General features: G+C 35.9%; 1 pseudogene; it reads left to right on the top strand.

The window, feature by feature from the left end:
* Positions 1–26,187, top strand: part of LOC141499249 (cyclin-H-like) — a 61,398-nt pseudogene extending 35,211 nt beyond the window's left edge.
* Positions 26,188–26,654: the final 467 nt, after the last annotated feature.

The raw sequence follows: 26,654 nt of genomic DNA, 5'->3' as shown, positions 1-26,654 counted from the left end.
CTTCCTTCCTTCCTTTCTTTCCTTCCTTCCTCCCTCCCTCCCTTCCCCCCTCCCTCCCCTCCCCTCCCCTTCCCTTCCCTTCTCTTCCCTTTCCTCTCCTTTCCTTTCCTTTTTGGAGGAAATCAGGGTTAAGTGACTTGCCCAGGTTCATACAGTTACTAAGTGTTCTAGGCTGACTTTGAACTCAAGTCCTCCTGACTCCAGAGTCAGCATTCTATTCACCTAGTTCTACCAGAATATTTTTTTCAAAACTGTTTAAATATCACCTTCATCATGAAACCTTTCCTGATTGTCCACCTGCTGGTGTCTCTCCTGTCTAATAATTTACATTGTCTTCATTTTTTTAATTTTTGAATGCATTTATCTACATGCATACTGGATCCTCAATTATATTTGAAAGTAAGCTCCTTAAGGACAAGATCTATTTATTTTTTATCTTTGTATCTCCAGCATCTAGTGTAGTGTCTGGCACATGGTAGGTGCTTGTGCATTAATAAAAGATTTTTAATTGCTTGTTTCATAGAATAAAGTAGATTAAATATGAGATAAGATTGGATAATGTGACTCAGGAATCTGGAGTCTTTCTTGGATTTCCTTGTGGATTTACAAGCTTCTTAACCTCTCTTGCACAAACTTTCATCCTCTTCTATCTTATTTGTTTTCAGTTGCTCACATGTTCTTTTCTCCATTAGACTATGAGTTCCTAGAAAGCAGGGACTGTCTTTTGCTTTTCTTTGCATCCTTAGTGCTTAGCACAGTATCTGGAACATAGTAGGTACTTAATAAATCTTTATTGACTGACTTAATGACTGATGAAAAAGGGAACAACATGGTGCAGAGCACTATATTTGGGGAAAGAGAAGCTAGGTTTGAATCTCAGTTCTGCTACTTGCCACCTGAGGGACCTTGGCCAAATCATTTAATTTTTCTGAGCTTCATTGGTAAAATAAAGATCCCTTTCAGCTCTAATCAATTGATGATGCTGTGAAGAAACAATAAAATGATAGCTAACATTTATTTGACACTTAGTATGTGTCATTTGCTTTGCAATTATCTCATTTGATTCTCACAACAACTTTGGTAGGTCACTGCTAGTAGATTCCTCATTTAACAGCTGAAGAAAATAGAAATTAAGTGACTTGTCCAGGGTCACACAGCTAGTAAATATTACAGGCTCAAATTGTACTCAGGTCTTAATGACTCTAGGTAGTGCTCTATCTACTGTATTACCTATCTGTATTATCAAAGACAGGATGGGTAATGGGTTAATTCTTACTTTTTTAAGAATCACATATTTAGAATTGGAAAAGAGTTTAGAGATCATATGATCCAAATCCTTAACTTTACAGTTGAAGAAACTAAGTCTCTGAGAAATTAAATGATTCATGCAAAGTCACAAAGATCTTAAGTTGCAAAGTCAAGATTTGAACCCTTTGATTCAAAGGTGTTTTGTAAATATATAAATAAGTAAAGAAATAAAGAAATCATCTAGGACTTCTTATGTTATGACCTCACTTTATGTTATAATCTGGCTTCTGTCTGTCACACCTGTATGGGAAGAGTCCAAGAATAACTTGTGGAGTGAAGGTGGAGGTGACACAGTTGTATGCTCTCCTAGTCACGAGATAATCCTTCAGTAGGTAACTTTCTTGGACTTCATTTAGACAAGCTGTAAGCCAGGGGTAGTTTAGCCATGCTCGTGAGGTGGGGCACAGGTCAGTTACTCAATAAACATTTATTTAGTGCCTACTATATACCAGACATTGTGCTGGTTGCTGGAGCTACATAGAAGGGCAAATCGTCTCTGCCCTTGAAGAGTTCACCATCTAATGGGAGAGAAAGATCTCTGGATCTGGAGTCAGAAGACCACTCACTAACTTTTCTTTTGTAGTTCATTTATTTTAGTTGTGACTCTTAATGATCCCATTTGGGGTTTTCTTGGCAAAGATTCTGGAGTGATTTACCATTTCCTTCTCCAACTCATTTTACAGATGAGGAAACCGAACAAATAGGGTTAAGTGACTTGCCCAGGATCACACAATTGGTAAGTGTCTGAGGTCACATTTGAATTCAGAAAGATTAGTCTTCCTGATTCCAAGTTTGGCACTGTATAGCTTTTCTATATTTTGCAAATCACTTTCCCTGTTTGAACCTCAAATTTCCTTATTTGTGAAATGAAAGAGTAGGACTATAAAATCTCGAAGGTGTCTTCCAATTATAAATCTCAGATTTTATAAGTGAATATTACTCCTCCCTTCTCCAGGTAATTTAATAGAACTCTTTTCATGTTAGCCTTACTACCGATCACAGTCTTCCCTGGCTTGGTTTTTGCTGATTCTTGTGAACTGCCCTCCTAGTCATCCCATCCCTGCATCTTTCCAGCTCAGCCCATAAACTCTTATCAGAATTTACTGTGGCTTCCTTAGAGTACTTGTAGCTAAAATTCCATTAATATCCAGAAATCCTGACCCTTAGTGTGAAAATGGTTACTCAAGACCAGGACATTTATTATTTCTTAGCTTTGGATAGCATTACAAATATGGGATTCTCCTTCAACCTCTCCTCATTAGGGGCTTCTACTCTCTAAAATCCTGCTCCCTTCTAATGACAGCTGCATGTTTTTAACTTCTTTAATAAATATAAGCCTATTTCTGTCTTCTTTAGTAATAATGATATAAATAATAACAATGTTTTAGATTTTAGACTGCTTTGTTATATTGATCAACTCATCTTTTTTTCACAATACCCTGTAAAGTAGGGAGGATAGTTGTTAGAATCTCCATTTGATAGAGAAGAGTATTTAGTCCTAAAGAAGCAAATATAAGTGTGTCATTTTGGAACTGTTGATGGAAAGTTATTAGGACAGATCTTGGAAGTCATTTAGTATAATCTTCTCATTTTACAGAAAAAGAAACTGAGACTCAGAAAAGTTGTCTCCTGCCCAGTGTTACACAGAGATGAGTTTTGAACCAGTTCTTTTGACTCCATTCTCAGTGGCCTTTCCACTGTGCCAGGTTATATCAGTCAAGATATTATAGTTTTATGATAACTAGAAATCTGGGATTATTCACCCCCAGATACTCTTGTTACCTCCATATATCCCAAAGAGTAAACTTACCAAACAAGTCCTTTTGTTTACCTGTTGTTACCTATAGTCGTTCCAGGTAAGTAAGGTGGAAATCTATTTGTCAGACATTGAAGGAAATTCATGTTGGGTAAGTTTTCTGTTTGTGGCATTTTTCCAAAGTCATTAGTGCCACAGGACAGGAAATGGAGTGCCAAGATGCAAAACAATGTGGAAAAAATAACTTTTAGCGGACAACTCATCATTTGGCATTGTACCATTGTTGCCAGGCTCTCAGACAATTTTTAAAAATAATGATGATATTTCTAAATACACTATTAATGAGATAAAAGTTTTGGTGACAGAAAATGTTGAACAATCCTGGGAAAACCTACAGAAGTCTTAGTATTTTGTCCAACAAATTCCATTGTTTCTCGGGTCCTTACTTGGGGTCTGCGAACTTGTTTAAAAATATGTATATTTTGACAACTTCTATTTTAATATAATTCCTTTGTAATTGGATGTACCTTCTTTTATGCATTCTGAGATGGGGTCTGTGTGCTTCATTGGACTAACAAGTACCAAAGGTTAAGAAAGACTTCACTAAAAGATTCCTGACTTTCACATGATTTCCTGAGTGGATTGTTGCAAATTAAGTAGCTTGAGCCCTAAAGGATCCATCGTGGACCACTCCCTGCTATGCTTTCTCCTAAAAACTCAAAGAGCCTCTGCATACTTTGACTTTGGTCTTTGTTGCAGATCAATATTAGTAGTAATGGCTCCCTTGGGGGCTACCTAATTAGAGTTTTAGGGATAGAGGGAAAATGAAGATCATTGAAGTCAAATTTTGGATCTTGGTTCATCTTTGCTATTTCAGTCAAATTTAAAGTCATTAACAGATGTGAAAAATAACCAATTGGCATACTTATAGTGTGTTTAAGATATCCTGGTAGTTGTTTAAAAAATGAAATAATCCCTTTGCTACTTTTGGAGGAAAATGACTCATTTCCTTCAATAAATCAGCTTGCCTCAATTTCCCAGTCCAGAATGTGATGGTGATACCTCCCAGGATTGTTGTGAGAATAAAATGAGTTCATATAAGTTAGCACTTTGCAAACTTTAAGAAACTATATAAATACTAGCTAATATGGGCAGCTCTGAGGGAAGCTAGGTGGCATAATGGATAGAGTGCCAAGCTTAGAGTCAGGAATACTCATCCTCCTGGTTCAACTCTGACCTCAGACATTTACCAGCTATATCATCTCTGGCAAATCACTTAACCCTATTTCCTTTTGTTTCTCATTTGTAAAATGAGCTGAAGAAGGAAATGGCAAACCTCTCAGTATCTTTGCTAAGAAAACCCCCAAATGGAGTCATTTGATCAAATGACCATTCAGTCAAATGACTGAAATGATTGAATATCAACAACAAAGTTGTACAGTGGATATATCCAATATTGGCATTGGAGACAGGAAGACCTAGGTCCAAATTCAGCCTCAGATACTTACTAGTTTTGTGACCTTGGGTAAGTCATTTGACCTGTTTACCTTAGTTTCCTCATCTTTTAAGAAATGGGGATAATAATAACACTTACTTTGCAGGGTTGTTGTGAGGTTTGAATGAAATATGTAAAGTGCCTGACACTTTAATATTCTATAAATGTTATAATATCCTTATAAATGTTAACTATCCTTATTATTATTATTATTATCATTATTATTTTTCCACGAAAGGCACAGAGGTGTACTGGTAAATATTTAACAACAACTGACTCTCCAAAAAAGAAAAAATTCCCAAGATATATTTTTAAATTTAATCTGAATTATTACCATTTTCTCCATCACTTTCTTCAGTTTTGATAATCGACTGAATGATAAATCAATTTCTAAGTTGCAAATGCTCACACTAAAAATTTAACAATTGACTCCATGAGGAGCATATCCCTGCCTCTTCCACTTTTCCAAATACTCGCTGCCTCCTCAATAGAACTAAGGGAAGATTGCTAAAACAAAACAAAATAAAAAAAACAAACCAGAGTTCTATTGCTTTTTGGTGCTGGAGAGAGGGGAAAGAAGGGAGAAGAGAATAAGCATTTACATGCTACTTACTATGCTGTAGGTACTATGCTAAGCACTTTACAAATATTATTTTATCTTTACAACAATGTTTCAAGGTAGGTATTGTTATTATTCTCATTTTTCAGTTGAGTAAACTGAGGTAAATAGATATTAAGTGACTTGCTTGAGGTCCTAAACTAGGAGGTATGGTAGGCTAAATTCCTAACTCCAGGCTCAATGCTCTATCCAATGTGTCTCTGAGATAACTTAAGTGGAGGGCAGATATCCTTTATTGATATTCAGGCTACATCATCTTGGTGCCATGATCAACCTCTTCCTTGTCTTATTTAAGACTTCCTCTTCCTTGGCTTCTATTTAACCCTTTTCCCTGACTTCCTTCTACTTGTCTTCCCATTGTCTCCCCCAAATGCAAATTGCCACACATTAAATTGCAGCTTTTCCACATTTCCCTAAAAATCTCTCCTAGAAGCTGCTCTCTGACTGAAGGGATGAGCCCCACTCAAAGCTGTGAGTTGTAAAGAGTTCCTGCCTCTAAAGGGTGGAGTTGGGGAAGGGAAATACACACATTTAAAATCTTATCAGTTGCTTCATCTAGTATACTGTTTAAATATTATTTCTTGTCCTACTTAGATAGTAAACCCTTTAGGCACGGACCATGTCTCTACATGTACAGCATAGAACAGAGAACACTATTGGTGCTTGACAAATTAGTAATAAAGTAGTTTCAAAATATTAATAATCAGAGGATATAGTACACATTTTTTTTAAGGGGCAGGAAACTTTAGTTAAAAATGCATTTCCCAGGAGCAACAGTAGGAGTCTTGACAAGAGAATCATGAGTCCTAAGATTTACATTCCTGCTTTCAGTAAAATATCCATGACTTTTGACACTAGGGGATGTTTATACATGAGTGGGTGAATGGATACTATGATAAACAGTTAAACAAAACCTCTTTGAGAACTTTGAGTCCTGCCAAGTGAAATCTGGGGCCACATAGACGGCAATAACAAATAAACACTCGGGGACAATCCTGTAGTGACATAAAGACAAAGAAACTGATAAATGGAACTCCTTGAAAAAAAAAATCACCATTATTATGATCATTAGCATTTGCAAGCAGGGGACCCAGTGTGTCCTTTCAAGAGAATTTTTGCCTAAGTATATACTAGATCAGAGTGGTGAAATATCTGCTGGTCCAGCATTCTCCGTGATATTGAGAGACTGTGAAAAAATCAACTATTTGGCTACCATTCTCAGAGCTTAGAGATACACAACAAACATTCAAAATTCCCCTTAATAATTGAAATGGAGCTGTAGAATGTTGTAGAAATAACCCTAGAAATTATATGTAGGCCAGAGATTTAGAGATAGAAAGAGAACTTTGACATTCTCTAGTTCCAAACCTTAATTTAATAGCTGAGGAAACTGAGGCTTAGAGAAATAACTTATTCATTGTTGCACAGATAGTTAGTCAGAACCAAATGAAGAAAGTTCCAAATTCTTAAAAATATAAGCCATTCCCAGTGATAACTGCTCAAAGTATATGAACAGGAAGTTTTTAGATGAAGAAATCAAAGCTATCCATAGGCATATAAAGAAGTACTCTAAATCATTTAAAAAAATTTTTTTTATTAAAGATATTATTTGAGTTTTACAATTTTCCCTCAATCTTGCTTTCTCCCCCCACCCCCACCCCACAGATAGCACTCCCTCGGTCTTTGCTTTGTTTCCATGTTGTACCTTGATCCAAATTGGGTGTGATGAGACAGAAATCATAACCTTAAAGAGAACAGAATTCTCAGAGGTAACCAGATCAGACAATAAGATATCTGTTTTTTTTTTCCAAATTAAAGGGAATAGTCCTTGTACTTTGTTCAAACTCCACAGCTCCTTATCTGGATACAGATGGTACTCTCCTTTGCAGACAGCCCAAAATTGTTCCCAATTGTTGCACAGATGGAATGAGCAAGTCCCTCAAGGTTGAACATCACTCCCATGTTGCTGTTAGGGTGTACAGTGTTTTTCTGGTTCTGCTCATCTCACTCAGCATCAGTTCATGCAAATCCCTCCAGGTTTCCCTGAAATCCCATCCCTCCTGGTTTCTAATAGAACAATAGTGTTCCATGACATACATATACCAGTTTGCTAAACCATTCCCCAATTGAAGGACATTTACTGGATTTCCAATTCTTTGCCACCACAAACAGGGCTGCTATGAATATTTTTGTACAAGTAATGTTTTTACCCTTTTTCCTCATCTCTTCAGGGTATAGACCCAGTAGTGGTATTGCTGAGTCAAAGGGTATGCACATTCCTGTTGCCCTTTGGGCATAGTTCCAAATAGCTCTCCAGAAGGGTTGGATGAGTTCACAGCTCCACCAACAGTGTAATAGTGTCCCAGATTTCCCACATCCCTTCCAACAATGATCATTATCCTTCCTGGTCATACTGGCCAATCTGAGAGGTGTGAGGTGGTACCTCAGAGAAGCTTTAATTTGCATTTCTCTAATAATTAATGATTTAGAGCATTTTTTCATATGGCTATGGATTGCTTTGATCTCCTCATCTGTAAATTGCCTTTGCATATCCTTTGACCATTTGTCAATTGGGGAATGGCTTTTTGTTTTAAAAATATGACTCAGTTCTCTGTATATTTTAGAAATGAGTCCTTTGTCAGAATCATTAATTGTAAAGATTGTTTCCAAATTTACTACTTTTCTTTTGATCTTGATTACATTGGTTTTATCTGTGCAAAAGCTTTTTAATTTAATGTAATCGAAATCATCTAATTGGTTTGTAGTGATGTTCTCCAGCTCTTCCTTAGTCATAAACTGTTCCCCTTTCCATAGATCTGACAAGTAGACTAGTCCTTGATCTTCTAATTTGCTTATAGTATTGTTTTTTATGTCTATGTCCTGTAACCATTTAGATCTTATCTTGGTAAAGGGTGTGAGGTGTTGGTCTAATCTAAGTTTCTTCCATACTAACTTACAATTATCCCAGCAGTTTTTATCAAAGAGGGAGTTTTTATCCCAGTGGCCGGACTCTTTGGGTTTATCAAACAGCAGATTACTATAATCCTCTCATGCTTTTACACCTAGTCTATTCCACTGGTCCACCACTCTATTTCTTAGCCTCTAAATCACTTTTGATTAGAGAAATGCAAATTAAAACAACTCTGAGCTACCACCTCACACCAGCAGATTGGCTAATATGACAAAAAAAGAGGAAAGTTATAAATATTGGAGAAGATATGGGAAAATTGGAATACCAACACATTGTTGATAGAGTTGTGACTAATCCAGTTATTTTGGAGAACAATGCCCTAAGAATTATGCCCTAAGAACAACCAAACTTTGAATCAACAATAGTACAACAATAGTATTAGATCTGTATCCTGAAGAGATCATAAAAATGAGAAAGGGGTCTACATGTGCAAAAATATTTGTAGAAGCCTCTTTTTAGTGGTGGCAAAATATTGGAAATAAAGGGTATGCCTGTCAATTGGGGAATGGCAGAACAAATGCAATAAGATATGATGAACAGGTGGATTTCAGAAAATCCTAGGAAACTTGTAAGAACTGATGCAAAGCTAAATGAGCAGAATCAGGAAAACCTTGTTCATAGAATCAGCAACATTGTATGATGATCCACTATGAATGACTCAGATTTTCTCAGCAATCCAATGATACAAGACAAATATTAAACATACTTGTTGGAAAATGCTATTCACATCTAGATAAAGAACTGATGGATTGAATATAGATTGAAGCATATTTTTTTATTGTATTCTTTTTTGTGTTTTTTCTTTTAGTCTGTTTCTTCTTTTTTTAATTGTGACTTATATGGAACTATTTTACATAATTGCACAAATATAACCCACATCAAATTGCCTGCCACTTTAGGAACAGGGGAGGGGAGGGAGGGAGAAAAATTTGGAACCCAAAATTTGCAAAAATGAATGCTAAAAATTGTCTTGACATATAATTGGGGGGAAATGCAATTTTTTAATAAAGGGTTTTAACTAGTGAGAATAATGAATCCCATTAAGTAATATTTGGATTCACACTGAGGGTCTGAAATAAAGCATGGTTATTAGTTCTATTCCATTGGAAATAATGTGAATCTGAATAATGCATAATAACAATTTTGCATAGTGTGAATTTGTGTTAATTAGGAATCAGTGAACTATGAGTTGGATAAGAATGAATATTTCTGCTTCTGTCACTTCCCTTACTCATTAAGCTTCAAAATCAGGTGAAAACTGAATTGTGCTTAGATATATAGGCTTATGTAACTTTTTATAATTTTATTTATTTATTCATACATTTCATTTTTCATGTCACAATCATTTTTTCCACATCCCCTATCTTAATAATTTTCTTATAATGACAACAGTAGTAGTTATACAAAATCTTAATCTAAGGATAGCACTGGACAGAGTTTGCACTGTTTTGTAGCAGTAATTTATCACCTTATCACCTTTCCTTTAGGAAGAAAATATATTCCTAAGTCAGTCACTAGCAAACAATATTTTTTTAAGCCTGTTTTCTTTTTTATATTTATTTATTCTCATTTTGTACAGATAATTTTTTTATACATTACTAAAATATTCTTGTTTAAGAGTAAACAAAATACCCTCTCCCAAAAAATTGATTGTTACATTCATTGATTAGACAGCAAGCCCTTATTAGACACTTAGTATGTGCCAAATAGTCTTCTAAGCACTTTAGATACAAAGAAGATAGCACACAAATAACCTTGCATAGACACAATATAGAGAGTGTAAATAGTTCTGTTGTCTTTTGTTTTTTGAAATTTTTTAATTTTTTTATTTAGGGCAATGGGGTTAAGTGACTTGCCCAAGGTCACACAGCTAGGCAATTATTAAGTGTCTGAGGTAGAATTTGTACTTAGGTCCTCCTGACTTTAGGACCAGTCTCTAAACACTGTACTACCCAGCTAACTGTCTGCTGTTTTTAGTGTTTTTAGTTGCAATATTTTAGACTTTGTCTATGTTATTCTCCTCTGTCTTTGTTCTATATCAGTTGATATATATCTTCCTGGATTTTTCTGAAATTTATACCTTCATTATTCCTTATGACACAATATTACTTTTATATACCATAATTTTTCAACTCTTCCATAATTGATAGACAATTTCCCCACCATTATTTTGCTACAAGAAGTGTTGCTATGAATATTTTTTTGTATTTATGGAACTTCCTGCCTTTGTCTTCCTTGCTTGTGTGCTATGGTGTGGTCACCTGGGACAAAGGTTTTAAAGCGTTTTGGAATTTTTTTTTTGACATAATTTCAGATTGATTTCCAGAAGAATTGGAAAAATTCACTGCTTTGTCAGTAATGTATAAATCTGCCTGTTTTCCACAGTAATTATATTTCAGTATAATATTTTCTCGTATTTGACAATTTTATGGGTGCAAAGTAGTTCTTCACAGTTTATTTGCATTTTTTCCCAGTAGTTGCTGATAAATTTACATTTTTGGGAGAAATTATTTGTTCATATTCTTTGGCTACTTATTTATTGGGCGAAAGTATTAATTAGACTGAACATTTATGCCAATTTCTTATAATAATGATAATAACTAAGATTTATATAGTACTTTAAGATTTACAAAGTACTTCAAGCATATTATTTCAGTTGATCCTTGCACTAATCCTGAAAAGTAGGTGCTATTATTATCCTCATTTTGCAGATGAGGAAAGTGAGGAAGATGGAAAATTAAGTGACTTGTTTGGGGTCATATAGCTATTAAAGAGTCTAAGGTAAAATTCAAATGCATGCCTTTCTGATTTCAGATCCAGAACTCTATCCACCATGTCAGTCAATTTATCAGTACCTACAATATTTCAAAAATTGCTAAATGCAATAGAATATAAAGAAAAGCAAATCCTTCAAGAGAACCCACAGTCTGATAGGGAAGACAACATCCAAAGAGCTATATTTTAAAAAAAGTTATATGGGATAAGTAGGAAATAATTGAAGAAGGAAAGGTATTAGCATTAAGTGACATCAGGAAATGTATCTTAGAGAAGAAAGAATTTTATTTGGGATGTGAAGAAGTAAGGGAAGTGAGGAGGCAGAAGAAAGGGAAGAGAGAAGGGAAAGTATTCTAGGCTTTAAGGACAGTCAGAGAAAATGCCAGAAGTCTGAAGATGGAGGCTTTTGTGGGAATAGCAAGGAGAACAGTGTCACTGGATTGCAACTGTTCCTCCCCCTGCCCTTTTTGTCTCTATTTCTCCATGTGTTTATATATATTACATATATATCTTACATCTCTATCTTTTAAATATATCTTTGTATATATCTTGTATGTTAGTTCTTTTTTTAATCAGAGACATTTGATGGAAAGTTTTTTCCCCCCATTTACCGGTTTATCCATTTTTTCTTTTTGCATTGATTTTATTTGGGCAACAGTTTAAAATTTTTAAAAATGTAATTAAAATGATCAATTTTGTCTTTTGCAATCACTTCTATTCTTTGTTTTGTTTTGAATTCTTTCCTAATCATAACTATAAATGGTTTCTGTTTTCTTCCAAACTTTTAAATAATGTGTTCTTTTATATTTAAACCACTTATTTACTTGGAGTTTGTTGTGATGTATGGTGTAAGATGCAAGTCTAAATTTATTTCCCATTAATCTATTTCTCTGATCCCTCCCTACATGTGAGTTACTTACACCCACAAGCAGTAGTTAGTGTTCTTGGATTTATTGAACACTGGCTTATTTTATCTGCTCTACATTTCTAATTTTTAATTAAAAAATGTTTTATTTATTTTTCCAACTACATGCAACAATAGTTTTCAACAACCACCTTTTGCAAGGTTTTGAATTTTACATTTTTCTCTCTCCCTCCCCACTCCCCTCCCCAACAGAAAGCAATCGAATATAGGCTCTAATGAGTAGCAAATCCATGAGGAGCAAATAATTTTGATGATTTCTGATTCATAATATAGTTCAGGATCTTATAATGTTTGGCTGCTTTTATGCTTATTTTAAACACTTTTTTCCTTTGATATTTTAACCTTTGTTAAACAAAAATATTTTTTCTATTTTACAGTTCATTTATGATTTTTTATGTTTTTGAATTATTTATTATTTTTATAAGTGTATCATATGTTGCTGAGATATATTTATATTGTCTAATTTTGTGTTTAGAAATATTTATGGTTTCTTTTTTCTTTTTTTTTTAGGTTTTTGCAAGGCAAATGGGGTTAAGTGGCTTGCCCAAGGCCACACAGCTAGGTAATTATTAAGTGTCTGAGATCGGATTTGAACCCAGGTACTCCTGACTCCAAGGCTGGTGCTTCATCCACTACGCCACTTAGCCGCCCCCTTTTTTTTTTTAGGTTTTTTTTGGCATGGCAAATGGGGTTAAGTGGCTTGCCCAAGGCCACACAACTAGGTAATTATTGTCTGAGACCGGATTCGAACCCAGGTACTCCTGACTCCAGGGCCGGTGCTTTATCTACTGCTCCACCTAGCCGCCCCTCTATTTATGGTTTCTTGAATCTATTTTTTAAACAATAATTTGTTTGGCTTTCCAGTTTCTGTTGATCTTGCTGTTAGATTTATTCAGGTCAGAAAGAGGCATATTGAAATCTTTTTTTATTTTACTTTCTTTTTTTATATTTCAATTAATTTTTCCTTTAAGAAGTTATATACTTTGCCATTTGGTTCACATCTATTTAATAGTACCTTTAGTTATAACATAGTTTCTCTTTTTCTACTTGACATTATCTGGTTTTTGTATCCTATTTGAAATTATGATTGTAGATTTTTTGGAATTATTTACAGCATAAGAAGTTTTGTTCCAAATCCAATAAAGGGAAAGGGGCATAGTTCATCTTGGATACAATCAATTAAGCAATAAACATATATGTCTAGGCACTCTACTAAAAGCTGGTGGGGGGGGGATACAAACAAGGACAAAAGACCATCCCAGCTTTCAAGGAACCCAAAATCTAATGGAGAGACAACATATAAACAAATATGTACAAACTATATAAAAGATAAATAGAAAATAATTTACAGAGGAGAGGTGCTTGAATGGAGAGGTTAGGAATGGGATTTTAGTTGGGACTTAAAAGGAAGTAAGTATCTGGAGCTGAGAAATGCAATGTCTTAGGTGAGGCACTGGAGGAGACCAAGTAGATCAAAGAATACATGTTGGGAAGTAAGGTATAAGAAGATGGAAAAGTAGAAGGGGACTAGACTATAAAGGGCTTTGAATGCCAACCAGAACATTTTGCATTTGATCCTGGAGGGGGAAAGAGCCACTGAAGTTTATTGAGTCTGAGGGCAGCCACCTTAGTGGTTGAATGAAGAATGGATGGGCAGGGGGGGAGGAAGACTTGAGGCAAGTGCACCTAACAGCAAAATAATGCAAAAAACTTATAATATGTGCCTGTATTTTGTGACTCTAGCTTGTGAGATGGTGGTGGGAGGAGAGAAGGAAGGATTTTATCTTCTCTCCCTTCCTTGCCCTTTACATATCTTGTGATTTGATAAATTTTCTTATACTCTATTGTTCTCTTCATTTGGTTCTGAAATACTAACTTTTGCTCTTAATCAATTGACAAACAAACACTAAATATTAATTTATTAAAAATTAAGTGCCTCTTGTTTTATGTGCCAGGCAGTGTGCTTGGCACTGGTAATAGGAAACGGCAATGAAATGGTATGTCTGAGGAGAGAAGTATGTTGATAAAAACTTAAAAACCAGTTCTGAAAGAAATAATGTATTTAATTTTATCACTTTAAGTTTAATGAACATTTTCTCCATCACTTTCTTAAGCCTAGACAATCAAACCATATATCTAACTTTGATTTGTAGCCTTTGCCAATTTCTAAGGTGTTCCCAGTGCACACACCAAAAATTTAACAATTAGATCTCCTGGAATTGGTTTGAGTTTTCATTAGCATGCTCCTAAGTACTAATCTTCTAATATTCTTTTTGCTTCTCTTGAAGATATAATTCTTATGTCATGAAAGTTCTAAGGTAATTATTGGATTTTGAATGAAGGAAAGAGATCAATCAATGGGGCTCCAAAATGGCAGTCTTAGATATTTATGTTAAACATGAATGTGCATGAGATAGTTGATGAAGAGATAGAAAAACAGATGAGCAATGAGAGATAGACAAAATACTCAAGACATAGGAATTTCTTGACTTTATGAGTTGAAAGAAAAGTTAGAAGAAAAGTCTGGACATTATTTCTCAATTCAATTCAATTTACTATATGTGGGACATATGGTTTGTGGGCAATGAGGGTGCAGTAGATAGAGCATGAGGACTAGAATCGGAAAGACTTTAATTCAGATCTTATCTCAGACACTTCCTAGCTGTGTGACATTGGACAAGTCACTTCACCCTATTTGCTTCAGTTTCCTCATCTGTAACATGAGCTGGAGAAGGAAATGGTAAACCACTCCAGTATCTTTGCCAAGAAAACACCAAATGGGGTCACAAAGATTTGAACATGACTGAAAAATGACTGAACAACAAAAAATAGCATGCATAGGCTATATATGGCATAGATTACATGGCTTGTATATCTTATAATAAGGATTCCTATAGGGTATAATGTGCAAAGTAAAACTTGAAAAAATTCACAAAGATGGAATTTTTCATTTATTCATACATTCAACAAACATTTATTAAGTGCTTGTTACTTCAGACTCCTTATTTTTATGATCATAGATTTAGGAGACCTCAGAAATTATTTTTTAAGTCAGTTGTGAGATGGTGGTGGTGGGAGGAGAGAAGGAAGGATTTTATCTCCCCTCCCTTCACTGCCCTTTACTTATCTTGTGATTTAATAAATTTTCTTGTATTTGTTATGGGGCAGCTAGGTGGCTCAGTGGATAGAGCACCAGCCCTGGAGTCAGGAGTACCTGAGTTCAAATCTGTCCTCAAACACTTAATAATTTCTTAGCTGTGTGGCCTTGGGCAAGCCACTAACCCTATTTGCCTTGCCAAAAACAAAAAGTTCAGAATAAAAGAAATAAAATTAAAAATTTAAAAAGAAGTTATTTAATACAATTCCCTTATTTTGCAGGTAAGGAAGCTGAAGTTTAGAAATGAATGACTGAATATATTAATAAGTAAGGGAATAATTTTTCTTAAACTCTTATGTACTAGGCATTATATCATGCTCCTTGGGTATAAATCCAAATGTGAAGCAAGTCCTCCTTTCACAGAGATTACTGGTAGGGGGGATAGATACAATACATATGGAAGAATGATGGCCTTGGGAGAGGTGCTTTGATTTGTGAAGTCACAGAGATGGTAAGAGGAGCAATAGGGCAGATGACTGACATTATTGATGTGCCCTGTCTAGATAATAGTAGTTCTGATTTGTTTTTGGTTCCCAGAGCCAGAGGTGGAGGGCAGGTTGAGGAAAGGGGAAATGTGAGAATCCTACAGTGGCATGGCAAAAGGCAATAAATCTGAAGAGCAGCATGATTGGATCTGAGGCTGGCTAGACACAGTAGACTCTTGCCAATCAGGACAGAGTAACTCTAGGACAAGAGATTCAAAACAGAAAGTCTTAGCTTCTTTAGAGAATGGTCTCTGGATCTCTAATTTGGGGAGTACAGTGTTGGAGATGGTAGCAGTAGATGAAAATGGCAAGATGGCAGAAGTAAAATCATCTTAAGTGACTTCAGCAAAGTCATACTATTGACAAATTTGGAACTTATACTCATGTCTTCTGATTCCTGGTCCATTGCCTTTTTCTACTGTCTCACATAACTCACGTATAGGAGTCAGAGTGCTCTCATGGAGTTGTTCACGTGTATCTGGCATTAAATGAAACAAACCTATTTTTTAGCTCATTTAACAAAACTAAAGTCAGTATTTGACAGGAGTCATGGATAGAGGCTCTCCCTTCCCTCCTACTTTGAAATTATTGACCTGAAAATAATAAGACACCAACTTTTCATAAAAGTAAATACTGGACCTTAGCTCTTTTAGATTGCATTTTTTCAGATTATTGTTCCTTGAAATCTTGTTGAATCATTTCAGTTGTATCTCTATGATCCCATTTGAAGTCTTCTTGGTAAAGATCCTGGAGTGGGTTTTCATTTCCTTCTCCAGCTGATTTTACAGATGAGAAACTGAGACTCATAGGGTTAAGTAAACTGCCTAGGGTCACACTCAGTAAGTGCTTGATGCAGGATTTTAAACTTAGGTCCTCCTAATTCTAGGGTTGGTGCTCTATCCACTGAACCACTTAGCTACCCTCTCAGACATCAAGCACACCATAATAATAATGATAATGATAGCAATGGTAATGATTACACATGATAGGAAACAAGATACACAGGGAATCATAATAATGACTCATCTATATAGGGCTTTAAGGTTTACAAAGCATTTTCTTCAATATTAGTATAGTGCTGTTGGGTATAAGAAAACATAGCAAAGCAAGCAATTCATTACTTAACATCAATATGAAAAGTTAATTCACAGAACAATAGTTTGAATGAATGAATGAATATGTTGCATATTATCTTCCCAACAGGAGTGTCTCGAATAAGGTAATAGAGGAAATTTATAATGGAGGTGTTCTAATGTCTTATTCATTAGTTGACTTTCTATGTGAACCTAGATTTGTTAATTACAGTTTCTTGGGTTAGTTCGATATCTATGTACAAAAAAATCATGAATTTGCTCTTCAAATGTACCTTTCTTCTGCTCTCTTTGCATTTTGTGCGTATACTTATTTACTTATTGTTCCCCTCTTCCTCTCTTCCCCTCTCCCTCTCCCCCAACCCCACACTCCCAATTTGGATGTACAGTGCCTCAACTGTCACTTCCACTAATTGTGAATGTCCTCTGTAGCTTGGTGCTGGACCATCTTCTCTTCTTCCTCTATACTATTTTATTTTGTGAACTTATTGGCTACCATAGATTCAATTATTAACTTTATACCAATGATTCTCAAATCACTTAACCATCTTTCTCCTAACTACTAGACTCACATCTCCAACTGCCTATTAGATGTCTTAAAGGGGATGTCCCACAGACCTCCAATTTTTTTTATGTCTCCTACCAAACCAAGTCCTTACCTTCTTTTTAACTTTCCTATTTATTACATTGAGGTTATCATTTTCCCGATCACTGGGCAGATGCTGTCCTCAGCTCCTCTCTCACTCTCACCCCTAGATTTAATCAGTTGCCTCATCCTTTAGTTTCTACCTTCCTAATATCTCTCATATAGGGCCCCTTTTCTCATCTGATAATAGCAGTCTCATCACTTCACTTCTGGACTATTGCCATAGACTGCTGTTCATTCAGTCTCTTTGTCTCAAATCCCACCTCACTCCAGTTTATCCTCCATTCAGGGTCATTGATCTTTATAAAGAAGTCTGATAATGTCACTTCCTTATTTAAGTGGCTCCCTATCTCCTTCAGGATCAAATAAAAGATACTGTTCAGTACTCAAAGTCTATCTTATATGTCTATATCTTGGCCCCTTTCTACCTTTCCAAATCTTTTATTATTTATTGTTATTATTACTCAATACACTGAATCAAAGAGTATATCTTATTCTTTCCACATACTCTTTGATTCAGTGTATTGAGTAATGATAACAATAAATAATAGCTAAACATTTATATAGTGCCTTCTCTGTGCTAGTCACTGTACTGAATGTTTTACAAAAATTATCTCCTAACAACTCTTCAATATAAGTACCAATTTTACCAATGAATAAACCAAGACATACAAAGGCAAATGACTTGCTCAGGGTCATGGGTCACACAGTAAGTATCTGAAGACAGTTATGAACTTGAGTTTCCTGATTCCAGGTCCAGAGCTTTGTAACCTTTATGCTGCCCAGCAACCCTCTTGATCTTCTTGCTCTTCCTTATATAAGACACTCCATCTCCAAATTTCTTGTGTTTTCAGTGGCCATACCTCATGCCTAGACTGTTCTCCCTACTCCTTTCCTCTTCTTGGCTTTCTTCAAATACTAATTAAAATTACAACTTCTGTAAGAAGTCTTTCCTACTTTTTCTTAATGCTAATACCTTCCTCTGTTGGTTACCTATGATTTATCTTGTGTTTAAATATATTCACATATATGTATTTTTTGTATATGGTTGTTCATATGAGATTCTTGAGAGCAGAACTGTTTTTTGCCTTTTTTGCACCTTCAGCACTTAACACAGTGCTTGTAACATAGTAGGCATATAAATGAATACTTGTTAACTGACCAACTATATAAGCAAATACAGATGGTAGTGCCCATCATTGGTTTTCCCATTTCTTCTATCTTGTCTCTGATGTCTGGGTAGTTGCTTGTCCCTCTCATCCCCCTCACCCTTTGTAACTACTTGGAATTTATTACAAGAGTGGCCAGAAGTGGAAAAAAAATATGTTTCAGTCTGTGTTCTGATACCAACAGCTCTGTCTCAGGTGGATCACTTTCTTTATCATAAGTCCATCATAGTAGTTACTTCCATATTTTTTCACAGTTGCTGTTGCTGATTCCCTCCATCCATTCCTCCCAATTACCATATATTATATTTTCTCTCTCCTTTCACTCTGTCCCTTTTCAAAAAATGTGCTGTGGGGCAGCCAGGTGGTACAGCGGACCAGCCCTGGGGTCAAGAGGCCCTAAGCCCACATCCTTCCCCAGAGACCTAGCAACCACCCAGCCCCATGGTCCTGGATAGATCATCCAATCCCAGCACCTTGCAAAAAGTAAAACAAGAAAATGTGTTATATCTAACTATCCTCTCCTATGATCTACCTTCTCTTCTATCAACCACATCCCCTCTCCCCTCCCCATCCCTCTTTTCTCCTTTTCCCTCTAGATGTCTATTCCCTACTGAGTGTGTATGCTGTTTCCTCTCTGAGCCATTTCTGATGGCTCTGATGAGAATGAAGGCTCCCTTATTCCCCCTCACCTTCCCTCCTTTCATACCATCACAAAAACTCCATGAAATGTCTTTTATATGAAATATCTTAGCCTATTCTACCTCTCCTTTCTCTTTCTCCCAGTACATTTCCCTTTCACCCATTGATTCCATTTTTACATATATTATATATCTTCAAATTTAGCTCTCTCCTGTGCTTCATCTATAAAAGCTCCTTCTACCTACTCTATTAAATGAGAAGGTTCATATGAGTATTATCAGTATCATCTTTCCATGCAGGAATACATGCAGTTCATCATCATTAAATCCCTCATACTTTACCTTCCTTGTCCACTCTCTATACTTCACCTGAATCCTGTACTTGAAAGGTCAAACTTTCTGTTTAGCTCTGGTCATTTCAACAGAAACTTTTGAAAGTCCATCTTTTCCCCTGGAAGAGGATGCTCAGTTTTGCTGGGTAGTTGATTCTTGGTTGCATTCCAAACTCTTTTGTCTTATGGAATATTATATTACAAGCCCTACTAGCCCTTAATGTAGTTGCTGCTGAGTCCTATGTAATCCTGACTGCAGCTACACTAGATTTAAATTGTATCCTTCTGGCTGCTTGTAATATTTTCTCTTTGACTTGGAATTCTGGAACTTGGCTATAATATTACTGGGTTTTTTATCTCTTTCTGGGGGAAATTGGTGGATTCTCTCCATTTCTATTTTGCTTTCTGCTTCTAGTATATATCAGGGCAATTTTCCTGTAAAAATTCTTTAAAAATGAGGTCAAGGCTCTTTTCCTGATCATGAATTTAAGGTACCCCAACAATTTTTAAATTGTCTTTCCTGGATCTGTTTTCTAGATCAGTTGTTTTTTTTAATGAGATACTTCATGTTTTCTTCCAATTTTTCATTCTTTTGGTGTTGAAGTATTGTGTCTTGATTTCTCGCAAAGTCATCAGCTTCCTTTAGCTCCATTCTACATCTGAAGGATTTGCTTTCCTCAGAGAGCTTTCTTATCTCCTTTTCCATCTGGCCAATTCTGCTTTTTAAAGCATTTTTCTCCTCAATAACTTTTTTGAACTGTTTTATCCATTTGACCTAAGCTGGTTTTTAATATGTTATTTTCTTCAGCATCTTTTTGGATCTCCTTGACTAAGCTGCTGACTTCATTTTCATGTTTTTCCCTGCATCTCTCTCATTTCTTTTCCCAATTTTTCTTCTATCTCCCTTACTTAATTTTCTTTTCTTTTTTTTCTTAGCTTTTTTTGCAAGGCAAATGGGGTTAAGTGGATTGCCCAAGGCTACACAGCTAGGTAATTTATTAAGTGTCTGAGGCCGGATTTGAACTCAGGTATTCCTGACTCCAGAGCCAGTGCTCTATCCACTATACCACCTAGCTGCCCTCCCTTACTTAATTTTCACAATCTTTTTTGAGCTCTTCCACAGCCTGAGCCCAACTTCTATATTTCCTGGAGTCTTTAGAGTCAGAAGCTTGGACTTTCTCATCTTCTGATTGTGTGGTTTAGTCTTCCATGGAATCAAAGTAATTGTCTATGGTCAGGTTCCTTTTTTTTCCTGTTTACTCATTTCCCCAGCCTATGCCTGGTTTTGTGGTGCTTCTTGAGCTTTTGCATATTATTGGGACACCCCTTCCCTCACAAGGTACTCAGTGTGTAAGGCTCTGACTACTTTCCTGGTTTGTGAATGACCACAAGTTCACCCTTCTGCTCCAGAAGCTGTGAGGGGGGCAGTTCTATGGGGGAACCTAGACTGTGAACAGGGTCTGAATGTGGTCACAGTCCCAGAGTTTTGTTTCAGGGACAGAGGACAGACTTTGGTAATCTCCCTCCACTCACTTACTTTCGGTGGGGCTGAGCACTCAGAGCACAGCTGCCTGTTGGCTCTTGCTGGGCAGCTCCATAGGCCTGCTTCCTGGGATCTAGGCTACGCTGAGTGCCAGCTGCACTGAGGGCCTGGGTTGTGCAGAGTGCCACAGCCACACTGAAGGCCTGGGCTTTATGCTCACTGTGACAGAGTTCTCCCTGCTGATCTTCCAAGTTGTGTTTGGTGCTCTCTGTAGTGCAGGTCAGGAAACTGCTTCTGCTACTGGGAGCCACTGCTTCCAGGCACCCTGGGGCTGTTCCTGGGAGGCTGAAGTTCCTTCCCTCCAACACGTATGACTCCTCCAACCCCATAGTACAGAGCTTCCCACTATTTTCCAGGTTACCTGGCTGGAGAATTGCCTCACTGGATCTTTCTGTGGGTTCTGTCTCTCAAAAATTTAGTTAGAGTCTTAATTTTAAGGTTTTTGAAATATTTTGGAGAGAGCACCTAAGAGAGGCTCCTCTTCTGCTGCCATCTTGGCTCCCCACCCCATCCAGTCTTTCTTGAACTTAATGAAGAACTTATAATCTGACAATATCATGAGAAAAGAACATTAAATTTCTTTCATATTTAAACCCATGATGCCAAGATCTATTGTATGTAGAGCATATATGTATTTCAAAATATACTTCAATAACTCAATGATGCACTATTACCCTCAGATAAAAATGCTCACTTTATGCATTTTGGCCATATAAATTTAAAGTGCCTGGTGCATAGTTTTCTGGAAATGTTCAAGATAGTTCTCTTGGACAAGAAAAGTCACTTGTACAAATTTGGAATATGAATTCTTACTTAATTATAAGCTTAATATCTAATCCTTAAATACCTAATCCACAATTCTTATTGGTCATCTGAGGGTTTTCCAATTGATTGAAAACATTATCCATTGTAAGAAAACTCAAAAGTTTTAAGGAAAACAACTGATGACTTTTTTTTTTAAAAAAATTTATTATTTATTCATTTATGACATTCTCTTCTTTTAAAATTTTGTGTTTCAAATTCTTTCTTTCCTTTCCAAATGTTTCCCATGCACTGAGAAGGTAAAGAATATATCAATTATACCTGTGAAATCATGTAAAACATTTCCATAGTAGTCATATCATAAAATAAATAACAAAAAATTAAAGTCAGAAAATTATACTTCAATTTTCACTCAGTGAATCTGAAGGTGGATAGTGTCCACCTTGAGTCCTTTGGAATTGTCTTGGATCATTGTATTGAACAGAGTTGTTGAGTCTTTCCCAGTTGATCAATCACAAAATTGCTCTTACTTTGAACAATGGTTTCTTAGTCCTTGATTCACTTTGCATCAGTTCATGTAGATCTTGTTTTTCTGAAACCAGCCCTCTCATCATTTGTTATAGCACCATAGTAATCCATCACAGTCATATGCCACAACTTGTACAGACATTTCCCAGTTGATGAGCATCCCTTTGATTTCCAGCTCTTTGCCATCACAAAAAGAGTTGCTCAAAAATTTTTGTGCAGATAGATCCTTTCCCTTTTCCTTTGAGCTCTTTGGAGTATTGACTAGGTCAAGATAGCTCTTTAGGCCTAATTTCAAGCTGTTCTTCAGCAGTGTTCATTATTACACCTATTTTCTCTCATTCCCTCTTTCTCTAATCACTAGTGACTTAGAGCATTTTTTATATGACTATAAAATACTTTGATTTCTTTTGAAAATTGCCTGTAATTATCCTTATAAATTGGGGAATGGTTCTTAGTTTTTATGTTTTACTCAGATCCTTATATATTTGAGAAATGAGGCCTTTATCAGAGAAACTTGTAAAAAATTTTTTGATATTACCTCATTGTCTAAGGTACCTTTTAGGAAAATGTAGTTTCCCTGATTATCTCTTTTACTTAGGTCTATTTTTCCTTTTGTTTTGTCTGAGATTGTAATTGTTATCTATGCCTTTTTTAAAAAAAAACTTCAGCTGAAACAGTAGATTTTTCTCCCCTTTATTTTAACTCTGTATCTTTCTTTGTTAAATATGTCTCTTGTGCAAACATTATTATTGGATTCTGGTTTCTAATCCGTTCTGCTATTTGCTTCTGTTTTATAGGTTAGTTCATTGCATTCATATACATTATTATGTTACTTTCTGTGTGTTTTCCTCTATCCTATTTTCTTTTGTTTATTCTCTCTCTCACATTCTCTCTTTCTCCCCCCCCCCCCCCAATCCCTTCTCAGAAGTTTTTCTTCTGGGGGCTAGATGGCACAGTGGATAGAGTACTGGCCCTGGAGTCAGGAGTACCTGAGTTCAGATCCAGCCTCAGACACTTAATAATGACCTAGCTGTGTGGCCTTGGGCAAGCCACTTAACCCCATTGCCTTGCAAAACAAAAACAAAAACAAAAACCTAAAAAAAAAAAAGTTTTTCTTCTGATCACTGCCTCCCTAAATCCACACTCCCTTTTATCAACTCTGTGCTCTCAGATCAATTATCACCTTCCTCTCCCATTTCTCTATTGGGTTAGAAACATTTCTGTACCCAACTCTTCTCCCATTTTCTTTCCAGCATGAAAACTCTTCCTTTCATTAATCTTTATGTGAGAAAACTTTCTCCATTCTACCTCTCCTTTCCCTTGTTTCCAGTGCACCATTCATTTTTTGGGAGATCTTCTTAGCATAATCAACTCACACTCATGCTTTCTGCTGATATAGACTCATACTAACTACTCTAATAGTGATAAAGTTTTTAGGAATTACATGAATCATTTCCCCATATAAGAACATAGATAATTTAACTTTATTAAGTCCCTTATGGTTATCATTCATCTTTACCTTTTTATGTTTCTCTTGAGTCTTTTGTTTGAATGTTAAATTTTCTATTCAGCTCTGATCTTTTCATCAGGAATGTTTGGAAATCTATTTAATTAAATTTCCATTCCACCCCCCCCCCCAAAAAAAAAGAATTAAAATCATTTTGATGGGTAAGTTATTTTTGGTTCTAATCTTCGCTTCTTTGACTTCCAGAGTATCATATTCTAAGCCCTCTGTTTTTTTTTTTTTTTAGGTTTTTGCAAGGCAAATTGGGTTAAGTGGCTTGTCCAAGGCCACACAGCTAGGTAATTATTAAGTGTCTGAGGCCGGATTTGAACTCAGGTACTCCTTACTTCAGTGCTGGTGCTTTATCCACTAACCACCTAGCTGCCCCCCTCTGTTTTTTTTTTTAATGTGAAAGGTATTAAATCTTATGTGATCCTGACTGTGACTCCATAAAATTTGAATGATTTCATTTTGGCTCCTTGACCTAGGAGCTCTGGAATTTGACAATAATATTTCTGGCAGTTTCCATCTTTTAATATATGATCAGTGGATTTGTTCAATTTCTGTTTTATCCTCTGTATCTAAGATATGGAGGCAAGTATTCCTGAGAATTTCTTGAAATATGACAACTCAGCTCTTTTTTTTGATCATGGCTTTCAGTTAGTCTAATAATTTTAAAATTCTCTTTTTTACCTGTTTTTCAGGTCAGCTGTTTTTCTAATCAAATATTTCACATTTTCTTCTTTTTTTTTATTCTTTTAGTTTTATTTTAGTGTTCTTTGAAGTCTCATGGAGTAATTAACTTCCACTTACTTAATTCAAAAAAAATTTTTTTTGGCAAGGCAAGGGGGTTAAGTGACTTGCCCAAGAACATATAGCTAGGTAATTATTAAGTGAGGCTGGATTTGAACTCAGGTCCTCCTGACTCCAGGGTTGGTGCTCTATCTATTGCACCACCTAGCTGCCCCCTTAATTTGAATTTTTCAGATATTATTTACTTCAGTGAGTTTTTGTCCTTAAATCTACATTTGGCTAATTTTGCTTTTTAAGGAATCTTTTCTTCAATGAATTTTTACTCAGGTCAATATTGTTTTTAAGGTGTTATTTTCTTCTGTTTTTTAAATGAAGTTCTCAGTTTTTTCATAATTTTCTTGTATCACTCTCATTCTTTTTCAAGTTTTCCTTTTCCATTCTTAGCTCTTTCTTAAACTCTTCTAGAAATTTTTGCTTGACCAGAATCCAATTAGCATTTTTCTTTGAGACTTTGCATGTAGCTTTTTTCATATTATTGTCTTTTTCTTGTTACTGTATTAACTTTTTATAGTCAATGTTTTTGGTAATTTGCTCAATTTCCCGCCTACTTCTTCATTTTGAACTTTATGTTAAAATTAGACTCTGCTCACCTGGGAAGGCACTGTGCCAAGCTTCAGGTTTTTTCATGCTGCTGTTTTCAAAGCTGTTTTCTGGAGGTCTGAGAAGTGCTTCTGAGGTAGTGTTAACTTCAGAGGTACTCTCTAGGTCCAAGTTCTGGTTTATATCTAGGAAGATCCCTGCTCCCCTGTAGTCATAGGTACTAATTCTCCTTTTTCCCTGGAATTGTGACCAGGTCTCTTGTTCTCATGTAACCTCGGGTTCTAGCTTTCCTTTAGGCCTTTTAACTGTGACTATAGTCTCTGCCCCCTTGGGACTGATCACATGTGTTCCTTTCTGCCCAGGAACTGTAACACAAGACTGTTTATGGGCATTAAATTTGCCATTTGGCTCCAGTTGCACCCAGTGACAGGAAGGGTCTTCCATAATTTCTTTCAGACTAATTGTTTGACCTGCTTAACATTTCTGGGCTGAGAGCTCCCAAAGTTTGCTGCTGCTGTTGTGACTGCCTCTACTGTCTACTGCTTATGCTAGGCCTCTACCCCAGTGTCATCTTTCCTGCTGACCTGACTTTGGCTGGAAAAAATGTTTCCCTTCAATCTTTTTTGTTGGCTCAAATGCTCCAAAATTTGATTTGAGGCATTATTCTATCATTCTTTGGAGGGGAATGTTAGGAAAGTCCAGTTGAGTCCCAGACTGTACTCTTGTCATCTTGGCTCCCCAGGGATGATGTTCTTAATAGAATTATATTGTCAGATGATTACTTTTTATATGCACCTTTAGGGATTGCTCTGATTACCATTTTGTCTAGTGTTTTGAAGGCTGGAGTCAATATATAAAGTTATTTATCATAGAGTCTTTTGCTGAAAGTGAACATGTTTGTCACAGTGAGTAGATACAATGAAGTGCCTGAAAATCTTAGTGAAGAAGAACTGCTAAGGCCCAAGGAATTCGCTGCTCTAAAACAGAAACTAGAGCTATATCACAGCACTGAACTTGTATTCAATATAAATGTGAAGATGAAAGGTCATGGAAATGATGAGTATGCCTCAAAGAAATCTAAGCTAGAGGAGGAAGAATGTTCTAAAGATGGTCATTTAGATCACTTATAACTTGATGAGTATTAACAAAAATGGTATAAAATTTACCATTTCTTTTGAGGGCAAGTATTTCTAAAAGTATACAGTGAAAATATCTCCCTTTTACTAAATAATAACAAGTAAATATAATTTGGCAGATGTGTTCATTACCACATGGTTCCTGATATTTCAGTTGAATTTGTATGTCTTAGTCAAGACTACAAAATCAAACTGATTTGCCCTTCTTTCAACTAGCTCCTACTTGCAAGTAAAATACATTAAACAGAGAACTTAGTCTCTGAATGATTTGGGGGTGGTATTTCCCATTATTAGTTAAGCTGGGCTATAGAACACACTGCTGCATCCTCTATCATATGGAATAATATCTTTGTGATAAGATGCATGCATCTTTGGGATAAAAAAATACATTTTACTTTGGGTGGTCTAGATCTCCTTGGACTCCAAAACTTACTTGTGTCCTTAGCCTCCATCTCTCCCTC

The sequence above is a fragment of the Macrotis lagotis genome, chromosome X, assembly GCF_037893015.1.
Source record: "Macrotis lagotis isolate mMagLag1 chromosome X, bilby.v1.9.chrom.fasta, whole genome shotgun sequence".
Classification (NCBI taxonomy): domain Eukaryota; kingdom Metazoa; phylum Chordata; class Mammalia; order Peramelemorphia; family Peramelidae; genus Macrotis; species Macrotis lagotis.
Note: the sequence above shows the minus strand (reverse complement) of the source record. Positions and strands in the feature narration are given on the sequence as shown.